The sequence below is a fragment of the Aythya marila genome (assembly GCF_965140915.1).
Source record: "Aythya marila genome assembly, chromosome: 3".
In the NCBI taxonomy this organism is placed as follows: Eukaryota; Metazoa; Chordata; class Aves; order Anseriformes; family Anatidae; genus Aythya; species Aythya marila.
Genome location: NC_139044.1, coordinates 109,167,075 through 109,181,308, shown reverse-complemented (window position 1 = coordinate 109,181,308; position 14,234 = coordinate 109,167,075).

Below are 14,234 nucleotides of genomic sequence, written 5' to 3'. Positions count from 1 at the left end.
GTGCTACTGTTTTGTACATGATTGCTGATTTTCACCTTGTATCCCAGAGTTAGACTGTTGCCCTGCCTGAAAATATATAGGAAAAAAATACCACTGGAAGGCCAATGAATAAAACTTTCAAGGGCACAGCAGTGCTTCAAGACTGTAAATCCCATTTTTGGAAGCATCTCTGGCTCTTTGGTGTTCATTTTGGAGTTGTGACTGCAGTGTAAGTAGTCATGCTTACCCTCGCTGTAGGTGCAGACAGGCAGAGGCAGTGAGGGTACCAGCAGGGCACACAGAACTGGCAGTCAGTAGGGGGTTTACTCCAATGTGGAGGCTATGCTACGAGGGATCCTGGGCCACTGACATCCTCCTTCCTCACATGCAAACTGCTCCAGAGGCATGTGGCGGTCAGCAGTCACTGCTCTGCAATGTGCAAAACATTTGCACATTGGTGCCTGCATTGCTACTGAGAACATCCTTTAAGAAATGTGCAAGCTGGTATTCTAAACTGCAGTAAAAAGCAAAATCAAACACAGTCCTCAGTTTTAAACATATTACACAGACTTGCTCCAATCCCTCCTCTTTGACCCTCTGTGCTCAATTCCCTTGAGTGGTACCACTCTTTTGGTCCTGTCATAATATCTGCATGGTGTTTTTCTTTCTCTCTTTTTTTTTTTTTTTCCCCTGTAGTTTCTGCTCACGGGACTCATTATTTCACTGACAAGCCATTTCCTCTTAAAAATGTAAGCGACGCTTCTCCATTTCTTGTGAGCGGCATATGGATGCCAGGTCCTGTGGTCAATGCTGCACAGGTATGGCCTGGCAGGATGACCCCATGCTGGTCGCTGTGCAGTGGTTGTAGTTCCACCATCAAACCAACTTCAGGCTCAGAGGTGATTAAGAAATGAGAAGGCTTGTTTCTAGATCAGAGCGCCAAATGCTGCTAATGTAAAATGAAAGTAGAAGTGAAAAGAAACAAGCCATGTAAGTATGGGAATATAGTTAATTTATTATGGCAGGTCTATAGCTTGGCTCTAATCCCTCGTTTGGAAATCAAAACCAGACTGCTGGAACCCACCTGCCAGACTCAATCTCTTTCATAATTACCTGTGGGTTTCTATTTTTGTTTACCTTAATAGCACAGTAAATACTGCTTCTGCCTTTGTTTATGACCCATTTAAGTGATGCAAATGTCTTGAAGAAACTCTGTTTTTAATAGCGCTCTAGTGACTACCTTCTTTCACCTCCCAAAATAGAAGCCAATGGATCAGCCCTCCAGCATCAGCTATATTAGAAGGGGAAAGAGTTTTTAGTATGCTGCCAAGCCTGATGTTTATAATGATCTTCAATTTTCAGTTGCTGTAAATAATTAGAAAACATGGGAGATTTTCTTTTAGTTTCATTTCTCTTTTAAGTACAGAGCCCATTTCTGTAGCAAAAGGTCCAGTAGTCAGATGAGTTACTGGTAAAACTTGAAATCTAATTATCATTACCTGTTTCTTGATAAGGGTGTAAGAAGGGACAAAATCTTTCTCATTTCTGGCAGTCCTACACACAGGAGGTGTGTGAGGTAGGATCAAACTCACATGTAAAGGAGAAATGCCTTGGTTGGGCCCCCTGTATGTATGTGCTCAAAGGTTGGAATTAGCTCTGTCTCCTCCCATTATATACTGTGAATTGCAGGCTGGTTTTACCACATGTTGGAGAGAGAAATTCTTTCCTCTCCTGGGCTCCATCGTGTCTCACTGATCTTAAATGTGGAAGTAGTAACACAGTGGAGATAGAAATGTTTGCTTTGCTCAGCAAACATTTGCAGGTGATGTTCATGTTCTCCTGTTCTTTTTTTTTTTTTTTAAACTTAGCTATCTTTCAGAGTCAATGTGATTTTCAGCATTAGAGAGGATTCCTCTATTGAATTGTTAACTCAGCAGTGACCAAGGAGACTTACAGCATCACACAATTGTCCAAAACAGATGTGTTGTGGCAATCTGGTGAAATGAACCCATCTGTAAGAGAGGAAAGGGGATTTCAGAGAAGTTTGGGCTACAGGTGACTTAAAATCCAGGTTACAACAGCTAAAAAAAGAAGCATTTGTGTGCAAGGAACATTGTGAAACTTCTCATCATAGCTGCTTTTGTACCTGTGTTGGATGAGGTAATTATGAACCTAGCCCAAAACACTTTGCACACTAAAATAGCTCTTTTCCCTTTGGAAAATCTTACTGAAATGCTACCAACTGTAAACAAAGTAAAATAACCCAAATTGCAGCTCTGAGAGACTATTATCTTGGGATTTGGTCATTTCAGGTCACACAAAGATCTGCATTACGTCTTGTTTAAGGTGATGTAACCATCACTATAGTATCCTAGTGTTGTCCAAGTAAAGTAATACTAATAAGCTAATAATAAGGTTTTATAGAGTCTTTACCACTTCTCTCTTCTGGGTGGTGGTGGCATCAAAACAGACATTTTCATGAGAGAATCAGAAAGCTGGAATGATTTCCTTTGTCTTATTTAATGGTTATATTTTTTGAAGGTGGTCTTGTCATGAGTTTTACTTAACAAAAAACTTAGCAGTTGCTGTTTATGAAACAAGAGGGAGCTGAAGAACTCTTCAAGTTTTAAAACAGCAGGATGCTTTGCTGAGTGGCCAAATTAGGGCTGGGTTTCAGAGTTTGATTTGGAATACATTACATTTACAATTTTGTATATTTTTAAAGGAGACACTTGAAAAGAAATTATGGTACTTTGATAATATACAAAAAAGCAAACAAACAAACAAACAAACAAAACAAAACACAACCCCACTAGTTTCAATTCAGTGCCTTACTGATGTATTTTTCTCATAAAGAATGAAAATTACTCTTGGAAACTACACTATCTCTGCACAGAGAAAATAATGGCAATTTCCAACAGTTTCAACTGGAATAAAGGATACTTTAAAGTCAAAGGGAAAATTTTACAGCCTAATATTTTAATGGGTTGTACCAATTCACATTTTATAAAATCTGTTCATCTAGTTCTATGTTTTTAACTTTATAGCTACACTTCTTTAATTTGAACTTAGAAATCAGAAAGGATATAATCAATTTTATTAGTCTTTCAATTTTAAAAGGCTTGTAAAGATTATATTTGAACCTGCAATTGTAAATGATCATCGACTTTTTTCCTTCCATCTAAAACAAATTTTAAAATGCCATCACTAACATTTGAAATTTTACAGAGGAAGGATAGTTGAAAACATATGAAATGTAGCACTTGTAGACAACTGGTATTCTTTCTTGAAGTCTTATCTGGCAAGCTATCAGAACTGAGTGTTATAAAATCATATTTTATTTATGAATCGTTTATGAATTGTGACCTGTATAACTAATCTAGTAAGAAAAAAGAACAATTAAAATACAAGACTGTTACTTACTGCTGGTGCAAAGATTGATGTCAATAAAACAGGAAGACCTATAGGGAAATAAACATATATATATACATAATAAAAATTCATTAAAAATAAAAAGAAATTCCTTCAGTCCTAATTATCTTTACTATGTCTCTTACCTCTGGCAGATTTTGCTAGTGTTGGAAGCTCTAACGATTGAGATTTTCACTTCTTAAGAGGAGTGATAAATCTGAAATCAACAACTGTTAGCATGATTGGTAGGTTGCTGGAAGAAAGTGCTTTTTGTGCAGCATTTTGTCCAAGATTCAATCAGGCTTCAAACCAAAGCATTCCAGTCAGACAGTTCTCATGGATTTTCAGTAATAAGCAAGATGGGGTGGGTGGGGAAATATTTACCAGTGTCTCTAAGGCTCTTGAACTTTATGTTCCTTTGCATAGTTGATTTACTAATCTTAATTATTACGGTTAGGATTTTTGTTATATGGCTTCTTTGTCCTTATATTGTCCATGCAGTGTGTGGAAGGGCACAGCCTGTGCCAGCAAGCTCTGCTCTTCCTACATGTTTACATGTGTCAAGTTACAGATTGATGAAAGATGAACTAACTCTCCCTAAACTATTCATAATGAGGAGCCTTTTCAGGCTCTGAAAAGGTTTAATCTTTCTAGCTCCAATGACATCAGGCCTTAAGAAATACAGATGCATACAGATACACAAGCGAGAGAACCAAGATGCTTCAGCCTCCATGGTGTGAAAATTAACATTGGGTGCACTTCTGGAAGATACAGCTTGAATTCACAACAACAAAGAAAGACTAAAGAAAATCCATGAATCTTCCTATAAATAACTGTGAATTTGTGGCCATTTTCCAGGACTTGATATTGAAATAAACATAATGAAAGAATATTTTAGCAGTTAGCCTTAATTTGAACATGTCCATTTTGACACTTGATTTTAGGCTGATATTCTATATGAGAAAACAACAACAACCAAGCAAGAAGAACAACTGAGATTAGACAGTGTGGTTAATTTCGAGATGTCTTTTTGTCAGTGTGGTACTGATTATTCTTCCCTCCTGTTAACAATCAAGGCTTGGTGTCTATCCTAGACCCTTCACTCATTTTCTGGCCAGGTAATATATAATTACATACCCTCAAGTTGCATGGGTCATAGTTTTCTAAAGTGATGGTTGCATGTTTCTGTGATGAAGCAGCATAGTTTACACAGAAATGTGCAAAACAACTGCAGCTCCTACATTCCAGGAAGAAAAATGCGGCTCACTAGTAAACGGCATGGAAAAGAACGAAACCTGTCAGCCTTTGCGTTTATTATACTTATTCACAGATCTGCAGCCACAAATTCTGCCTCAATTATTTTCTTGCCATCTAATTCCTCTACTCACATGTTAGGAAATGTGTTGTTACTGAAAACTCTGCAAAAATCATTGCTATTAACCATTAGTTAAAAAAAAAATCTGTTGAAAAATTTTCCCATAGACTGAAAATATATGTTTTACTGGTCTGTGGCAATAGAAAGTGTATATTAACTATTTTTTCTTTTTTGTTTGGCAAGTACTGGATGTTCTGTTTAAGTGCCTAAAGAGTCTACAGCTCAGCACTAGAAGAACAGCTGTTTTAGAAAGAATCTAACTCATGTTCTTGCATCTTTGACAAATATTACATTTAAATAATTTGTTTGTAAAAGACTGTACAATATGAATATGCAAATATATAACAGCTTACCTCCTAGGAGAAAGGTCAGCCCAACAGCAAAGGCTCCAGGGGAGAGCCACTGATGTATGGGAAACATATTTACATCAACTAAGAGGTTGCTAACTTTGCATATTGATTGTATTAAAGTAATGAACCATGGTGTAAAATGAGAGTAATTCAGTTTAAGAGGGTAAAGCTGTTTTAGATTTACATGAGGATTAAACTCCAGTATGCATCTAGCAATCTATGAACACACTGTCATTGCAACAGTCTCCTACTAATTTTGTGTTAAAAGTCTGTGTTTCACGTGCACAGATTTATATTTTAAAATACAAAATGTGTAGCAAATTCATGCATTTTAACTCTGGCATGTGACTGAATGCCTTGGTGAATAAGAACTTAAATTGCTTTATCTTCTTTATATGTATGGTAGCTTAGTGTGTGTGGGTCTTGGAGAATGTTGAACTAACAGGATTTTAGCAAAAATGCATGGACATTTTTGTGAAGACACCTGATGATGATTGTTATAATTATTTAACAGGAAAAAACCATAACTATATATTTTGAAAGCTTGTACTTTGAGATACAACTCAAAAGCTTATCTAAAAGACAAAGCATCCCTTATGCCTGGGAGAACGGAGAGGGAGGGAGAAGCTAGGACTCCCCAAAAAATCTGCAGCCTCCCACTGCTCCCATGAACCAGAAGACGTGGCAGAACCTGCAGTAAAAACACATAAGGCAAGCTCCAGCACCCTTCAGCCACGAAGCAAGATTAGCTGCACAGTGCCAGTCATGTTATCCTCCATCGTGAGATAAGCTTTGGTGAGAAAAAGGGGAACTAAAGGCCATAGCATGCCTTGCCTCTAGTTTTACATCATATACAAACATTTCTTTTAGCCTTCCTTTTGGCTGTATAAAATAAACAAATGTGGACTGCAAAAATGTCAGTTAAATAACATTTAGTGCTTTTAGTGCGCTTCATAGAGAGAAGGACTGGATTTGCATTGATTTACACCAGCTGATGAGCTGGCACAGTGTGTATTTTCTGCAGCTTTTATGAGATAATTAATGAATAATTCAAAATTGCAGTGCTTTGTGTGCTGGTTGTGTCTCGCAGAGGGAATGGCTGCCATCACTATGTTAAGAGAGATATTTCACAGTCTCTTTACTTTGATTGCAAAATTCAGAAATGTTCATTGGAAGAAATCCAAACAAACCCAAAACACGGCAACTTCTGGTCAGATTCCCACCCAATTCCAGCATTTCAGATCTGAGCATTTTTATGTGTCAAAGCAATTAATGCTCCCTCACCAGCTCTTCAAGATGACATATGTAATGTCATCAACATCAGGCATCCTCCTCCTCCCAGTTACTGCTTTTCTCTTTAACTTTTCCAGTGCAGGCAATAGTCCACTTGCTGAACTCTATTTGGGATAGTAAAAACCTTACCTTGTTTAGATGGCTTGTTCCCCCCTTTTTCCTAGCAGGATGAATGGATAATTTTGGACAAAGCATATCCCTGGCCTTAGGCTGACCCCACCAAGGGACCAGCTGTAAGACACTCCACTATTGCTGAGAGCAGATTTTGACACATCGCTGAGGATCCTCGGACTCCTGTCTTCACCCACAGAATTCACGCTCTGGCATAAATAATTTCTAATAGCAATTGTAAAGCAAGTGTAATGATGGTGAGATATGCCAGTTTGACAGATCTGGAAAGCTGCAGCCTGCAAGCTCTGTTCTTCTGTTTCATGAGGATACAAAGCAAGAATTTGATCCCATCCCTATCTGCAACATCTGCATGCACAGATTTCTCCCTGAGCTGGAGAGATCAGCTCTGGAGTTAGCCAGATAGTTTTCAAGCAGGGTAAATATAGCCTTTGGAGGAAGTTTTCCTGTGTAGGGAAGCCAAGGTTGCCTCTTTACAACTGGTTTCCACAGTTCAAACACCAGTTTTCTCTGTTACATAAATTATTCTACTAGAACACTTTAATATTCAGTAATATTTTATTAAACAAATCATGCAGCTGACAGAAGGTTTTGTGTTAAAGAGGTATACAGCTGTAAGGTTGAAGGGACTATCAATGGGTGGTGTTTTCTGAAACTCTCCCTTCTGGATTCTTTGCTCTCTCTGCAAAATTGGGCAGGGATTTAAGATGTGGCCTTGTCAGTTCTGAGAAGGGGGTGAATAAATACTCCAATTTCTTTTATGGAACAATCCTCTTAGTATAGCCTAGAGTAAGAATTGTTTCTTCTGCAAAACACCACGTTTGTCTCGTCATGAATTTGTGATCCACAGTAATTCTGCGATCTTTCCTGCTGAACTGTTGCCCAGCCACAAATATTTTCCACTTCATATCTGTGCGTTTCAATTCTTCTGAGCTGGAATTTATCTCACCTAACAAAAACCACTCAAAAGCTAATCATTTTGTCTACACAGTTCCCTGCGCTTCATCTATTTGCAATGCAGAGACACAGGCATCCCTAGAGAGCAATTCACCCTGGCTGTCCAAACTGCCTGGATTCCACATGAACTATTGCAACTTGTCTTTGAAGAATTTTGTCTTGTTGATTTTGGAGTATTTCTTCACTTTCCCAAGATCACATCGAATTCTGATCTTGTAGCCCAAGCACTTGTCAACCTTTTCACCTTGGTGTCATTCATGTATGATATAGTGTTTATAGTACTTGTCTTTAAGTAGTTCCCTACTAGTTATTGATAAGTTTGCTTAGTATAGGGTTTCCAAGTATATGTATATGAACTTATGGGTGTTTTACCTACACTCCACTTCCCTAGTTTGCTTGTAAGAAGTAGTGTCTGTATCAGGTCATCTTGCAAGGACTATTTCTACAATTCCTAAATACAGGAGGTTGGCAATCATGTCAGAAGAGGAAATTTGGTGAGCTTAGTATGATTTCTTTTTCAAACGCCTACAGAATAATCTTACTAATATCCTAATAGCTTTCTCTATGCATTTATTTTTTGGGGAGACTGAAAACTGTTCTCCCTGGTCCTGTAACTCTGACTTTTAAACTGTGGAAGGACTGACTTTTCTGAGATTCATGCAGCCATCTATGAATCCTCAGACATAATCACTACTGTTTCTGTGGTTGCTTTATCTAAGTTCTTAGCAAAGAATTCGATAACTTGATAGTATGCATTTAAAAAAAAAAAAAAAAAAAAAAACAACACAATTTTTCCTTTCCAACCTCTCATTTTTTTTCCTGTTAGTTAAGATCTGATTAATTATGTGATTAATATTGAAATAAAAATTCTTGCAAACAGTATAACAACTAACACTTAAACTTTCTCATTTTTTTTCTTATTTTATTATTATTATTATTATTATTATTATTTTTTTTTTCTCCTGGAAAGGAGTGTATCTCTGCCTTTCTGATTTCTAACGTGTAGCTAGCTTTTGTTCATTTCCTGTATATTCAGACCATACCTTCTCTGATATCTGTGTACTTTTTGTTCCCATCCTTGCTTGTTCTGGATCTCAGCTTTAACATGATTTCTTTTTGACTTTTGGGTCTTTTAGAAGTTCCTGATGGAGCCATATCAATCTTTTAGTGTGTTCCTGAACTCCATCCTCATTCAAAAACACTTTATTTGCTTTCCAGTTCCTTTCTTCCCAAAGATCTCCCAGTTCCTTGAGATTTGTGTAACCCCACTGGGTTGTTTAAAGAAAACAGTGATTCCTGATCTGATCTTTCTCAGTCATAATCTAAAATAACCTCTCATTATCTATCACATTTTGCTTTCTGAAGTAACCAATTGTTCTCCAAATATGGTGCAAATCTACCAAATTATCCCCATCCCAGCTGATAGTTAGTTAGATTACTCATCTCCAGACGATCCTGCTCTTTGGGTTCTTCAGATGTTTGCCTTCAGAAATTATCATTTACTACTTCCTTCTTACTAGGCATTTTATAGCATGTTGCAGTGTTGACAGTCCCCTTTTCTGTTCTTCATTTCACCAAATATAGGTGACATTCAGATCTGTTTCTTGCCTCTTGTGATTTTCAGAGCAAATATATCTTTGTTCTTTGTGTACAAAGGAATCTCCTCCATCCTTCTGCCATTCCCTTTTTCCCCCCAAAGTTTCTGCACCAGTATTCAAATCTTGCAGTTAGCGTACTCTTTCTTTGCAATTACATTTTCCGTTAGAAAGCCTCAAGGTGTCACTTTCAATTTTATTCTTCTCAAAGAACATCTTGCAAACACAAAACACTTCTAGGACCAACCTTTAATGTCTTTGGGAGCTACTCAGTTCACTCTATTTGAAACACGGAGCTGCCGTTTTACCCACATGGAAAACAATGTATGACTCTCTTTTTATGAAGCATAATGTTTGTCACATTTTGCCTCATCTTCATTTTTTCCCTTCTCTGTCCCACTACATATAATGTGAACTCAGTGCTAGTAGGTTTTTTACATTACTCTAGAACTGGCTGCTTGGTGCCTACAACACAAATTGGGACACTATACCAAATTTAGAATTTAATGTAGAATTTTGTAAACAGTACAGAAACTCAAGGCTATTTCATTATCATAGAATCAGAGAATCATAGAATGGCTAAGGTTGGAAGGGACCTTAAAGATCATCTAACTCTTCATCTCTCCCCCTCTCCCCCCCCCCCCCCCCCCACCCACCAGGGATGACACCCACTAGACAGGTATGACACCCACTAGATCAGGTTGGCCAAGGCCCCATCCAGCCTGGCCTAGAACACCTCCAGGGATGGGGCATCCACAGCTTCTCTGGGCAACCTGTGCCAGTGCCTTACCATCCTTACAGTGAAGAATTTCCTCCTAACTTCTAATCCCTCTTTTAGTTAAGACAATTCCCCCTTGTCCTACCATTATCTACCTGAGTAAAGAGTCCTTCTCCATCTTTTTTTATAAGACTCTGTTAGGTATTGCAAGGTTGCAATGATGTCTATCCAGATCCTTCTCTTTTCCAGGCTGAACAGCCCCAGCTCTCTCAGCTTTTCTTCATAGGAGAGGTGCTCCAGCCCTCTGATCATCTTCCCGGTCCTCTCCTGGACCTGCTCTAACAGCCTCACATCCTTCTTGTGCTGGGGGCCCCACACGTGGACGCAGTGCTCCAAGTGGAGCCTCACAAGGGCAGATCAGAGGGGGATGGTCACCTCCCTCCACCTGCTGGCCACTCCTCTGCTGATGCACCCAGGATGCAGTTGGTCTTCTGGGCTGCAAGCACACACTGTTGGCTCATGTTAAGACTTCTGTCCACCATTATAAAACTTGCTTTTCTGTTTTCATTTCAGTGACATTAGAGGATGTCCCACTGCTAATTTTTCTTCCATAATTTTTATTCTGGATTGTATCCTCATGTCCACTGAAGTATTATTACATAGTATAAACTCTTCACATGATACACCATATATATATATATCTACATATGTATATTAAAACAAACAAACAAACAAAAAAAGAAACAAGCCTTACAATGGAATACTGTATCCTCTGTAAAGCCTTTTTCTCCTGTTGCTAGGGATAGAGGATGCGCAATGCAGAACAGTTGTAAAATAAGTTAGTTTCACATACGCATTTCTGCAGAAATAAATCAGTCACTAGGGAATCATTCTCTTGGAAACCAAACAGTGCGGGTGAGTAAAGAAGTAAAGAGTTTTGGGAGTAGGGATAATCAGCCATGGCTACATCTGCACAGCAAGGACCAACAATAGACTATCCCAGAGCATTGCATAATACAACAAAAGCCTCCCCCTTAACCTTGAATCTGCCTTTGTTTGAGTGAAGCCCATATTTAGTTCATTGTTCCCAAACTCACAAGTGTTAGTTTATGAAAAAAAAAGGTCAAACTGAGTCCAGCTGACCTTTTCTCCTTTCTTGTTTCTCCTCACACTCAACTCACTCGACTTTTTTTTTTTTTTTTTTTTTTTTTTTTTTTTTTTTAAATTCAGCACTGTAACAAACAATTCATATGTGAGAGAGATCTGGACATAAGCAGATAAAGGATGCAGCATGAACTTTGCTGCCATTTAATCTTCCATTGTGCTTCCCATGAGACCAGACTCCAGCTACAATGCCATAATTAGATAAAAAATTATGAAATCCCCCCCTGCCTCTGCTGGAATACTCCCTCTCTCCTCTAGTCTACTCCTGTGAATATTGGTCAGACAGCACTGAGTATCCACAAGAAGGTTTGCCAGCATTTCTGACATTGGAACTCAGAGTTTATTTTCTGCTGTGTTAAACACTTTGTTCACAGGTCATTTATGACTCTCTTGTCCTACTCTTTTCTCTGTCTTTGTGCCTTTTTCCAGAGATGCAAAGGGAATGGAGGGTGGGAGCTTCTTGAAGTACTGCACCCCCTTGCCAGCTGCTGTGGTTGATGTTGCTCATTCCTGGCTCTCCTGTGTTGACAGAATGTTTCCACAGAGCTGAAGCAGGCCCACGTTGTCCTGTGCTCTGGTCATGTCAAGTTGGGTAGACCATTACATAGTCCACTATTCATTGTGATGCAGAGCAGATGTTGGGGCTGCTTTTTTTTCTTGCCTGATTAAACTATTTTTTTGGAGGACCAGAGGTGTAGCCTCAAGTTACATGCTTGTCTCACATTTTGTGCTGGACCAAGAGATCTTGTCCTACCTCTCAAAAGGGATTTCTCTATTTCTGCCATGGGGCAGCAACATTGTGGCATACTGAGCATCTTTGACCTCTACTAAAACCAACTGAGGCCAGTCTGTTAGTGAGAAATATCATGGAAGAAAATGAAAGCTTGTTTTTTTCGTGTAATAATTTATTATGGCTATTGTCACCACGGTAAAAGAGAAGGCAGCATCCATTGGGATTTTCTTTGTATATAAAGTGAATTAACAAACAACAAGCACATTTATGGACCAGTAGTGAATACAGTGATGAAATACACGGGAAAAGTATCAAGCTCCGGAGTTTCAGTTTCTATCAGTTCTTAGCACCAAGGATGGCTTTGAGCTCCAGTGGATGCCATGTCCCATATGTGCATATCAAGCAGTACGTACAGATGCGTAGTATTTGTTCATATATAGGATATGGCATCCATTGGATGGATCACACATTTGTGCCTTCATATTTAAATACTCTTTCCTGATTTAAGAAGAATGCTTTGTCTGTGGTACCACAAAGGAGCACTCTGGGGCATTAAAAAAAAAAAGAACAAAGAAGATCTCTGAAAACCATGATTTCTTGGATGTTTTTGCCATGTCTTGTAAAGAAAGTAACACTTGCTTAATTTTCCTTCTAGAAAAAAATATAAATCTTCTTTCAAATAATTCAAAGAGCCACAAAAGTGTTGAAATTGAGGCTGCTTCATTCAGTACTCTTTTTATTTTAACTAGAAATTTTGCTTTTCTAAAAATAAATAAGGGGACCTAGAAGCTTTTTTTCTGTTATTTCTTTCTTTTTCTTTTTCTTTTTTTTTTTGAACATACTCTCTCCTTTCTTTGCCAGATCACATAGAACAGCTGCAGAGTTTATAACATTATATAAATGTTCAGACCGGCTATAAAAGATTAAATATATAATTCCAGTGTGTAGAACAACTGGTAAAGAACAGCAAAATTGAACTGAATGAAGGCCATTCATTTAATCTACCTTTGTTAATTGGAAACTTTATCAGGGAACAGAAAGAATCTGTTTTCCATGCAAGGTGCCGTGGTGGTGGTAGTAGTTCTGGAGAAAAAGTACAATGTGAGCAGAATTCCCTTTGGAAATATCTGGCTTGAGAAGAAGACAAAACTATAATTTTACTTTAGCTCATGGCTCCCCCTTAAGTAGGTTGGGAGTTGGGGAATTCTGTAAGAAAAGAAAACCTGGAGAACATTCACTGTTTTGTTCCAGCTCTGCTGTCCCACCGGACTCAGCTCTGTGCCAATATCATAACAGATAAGACAGTGGAAAGAGAGAGCCAAGAGTGAATAAGCTGATAGCCTGGGGATACTGCACTAAAGAAGATTCGTCTTGCGACATGCACTGTTCTATCCTTTTTGCATCTATGCTACATTTAACAGCATGTGATCAGTTTTCAAGATAGTTTCCTTCTGGAAGTCTTTCTTGTGGCTGGGTCCTGGGAGGTGTTATGTACCTTGAACTTCCACTGACGGCACGAGCTGGTTGTGTGGCAGTGGGCATGGGGCCTGCTGCCCTCTCCAGTCCTTGTCCCAGCAGCTCCAATGACAACTAGAAGGTTGCAGGAGCCAGCCTGTACCTTACATCCAGTGTACCTGCCACTCCTCTAAAGGCTGGTGCTCTCTGCTTACGGTTGCAAACCATTCTGTGTCACAACTGCTGAGTCCTGAGCCCAGTTATTTATCTGTGTCTCCCACTAAAATCCAGACAGTCTGCTACCCACAGCCTTTAAATGCAGTCCCTGGGCTTGCTGGAGTCTCCCATGGGCAAACCATTGCATGTGCATCTGGAAGAGGGGAATGACGAGGGCTTTTCATGCTGCCTGCACCAGTTGCTGAAGTAACTGAAGGACGACACTCATTTCAGATGCTTCCTTCACGCATCCCTGAATGCCCTCCCTTCACCACCACAATGCTCCTTGTTTGTCTTCCATTCCTAAGCCCTGCTTGAAAACATAAAGGGGCTGGCACTGTTACCACCTGTTGGGAAGGTAAAGCAGTTCCTCCATGAGTAGGTCCAAAGAGGAATAGATGCTCCGAAGGAGAGGAACAGATTGCCAGCATCTTCTGGAAAAGTGAGAAGGTGGCTGGATAGCTAATGGACTTATTCACATTTATTTGATATTACCCTGGAACTTTTTTTCAAGAGTTTTGCCTGGGTGAGAGACTCTGAGAAAGACCACAGAGCAGAAGGAGGAGGTGTGGGAATAAGGCTCTTAGAGGCTCTGTGCTCCTTTTGGCGAAGAGAAACGAGTGTGTCACTGTCCCACAGCTTCCTACTGCATTGCCCACGTGCTGCTGAAGCATCAGAGAGAAATGGTGACATGAGGCTAAGCCCAGAGGAGTCCTGTTCAGGAGCTGAAGCACAACCCTCTCCATACAACCTGTACAGAGAGACTTTTACCTCCTGGAGAAACTATTGCCATCTGTTCTTATTTCTGACTAGTTGTGCTGAGCTGCACCCCTGTCTGAAAAGCTGTTAAACCCCCAGC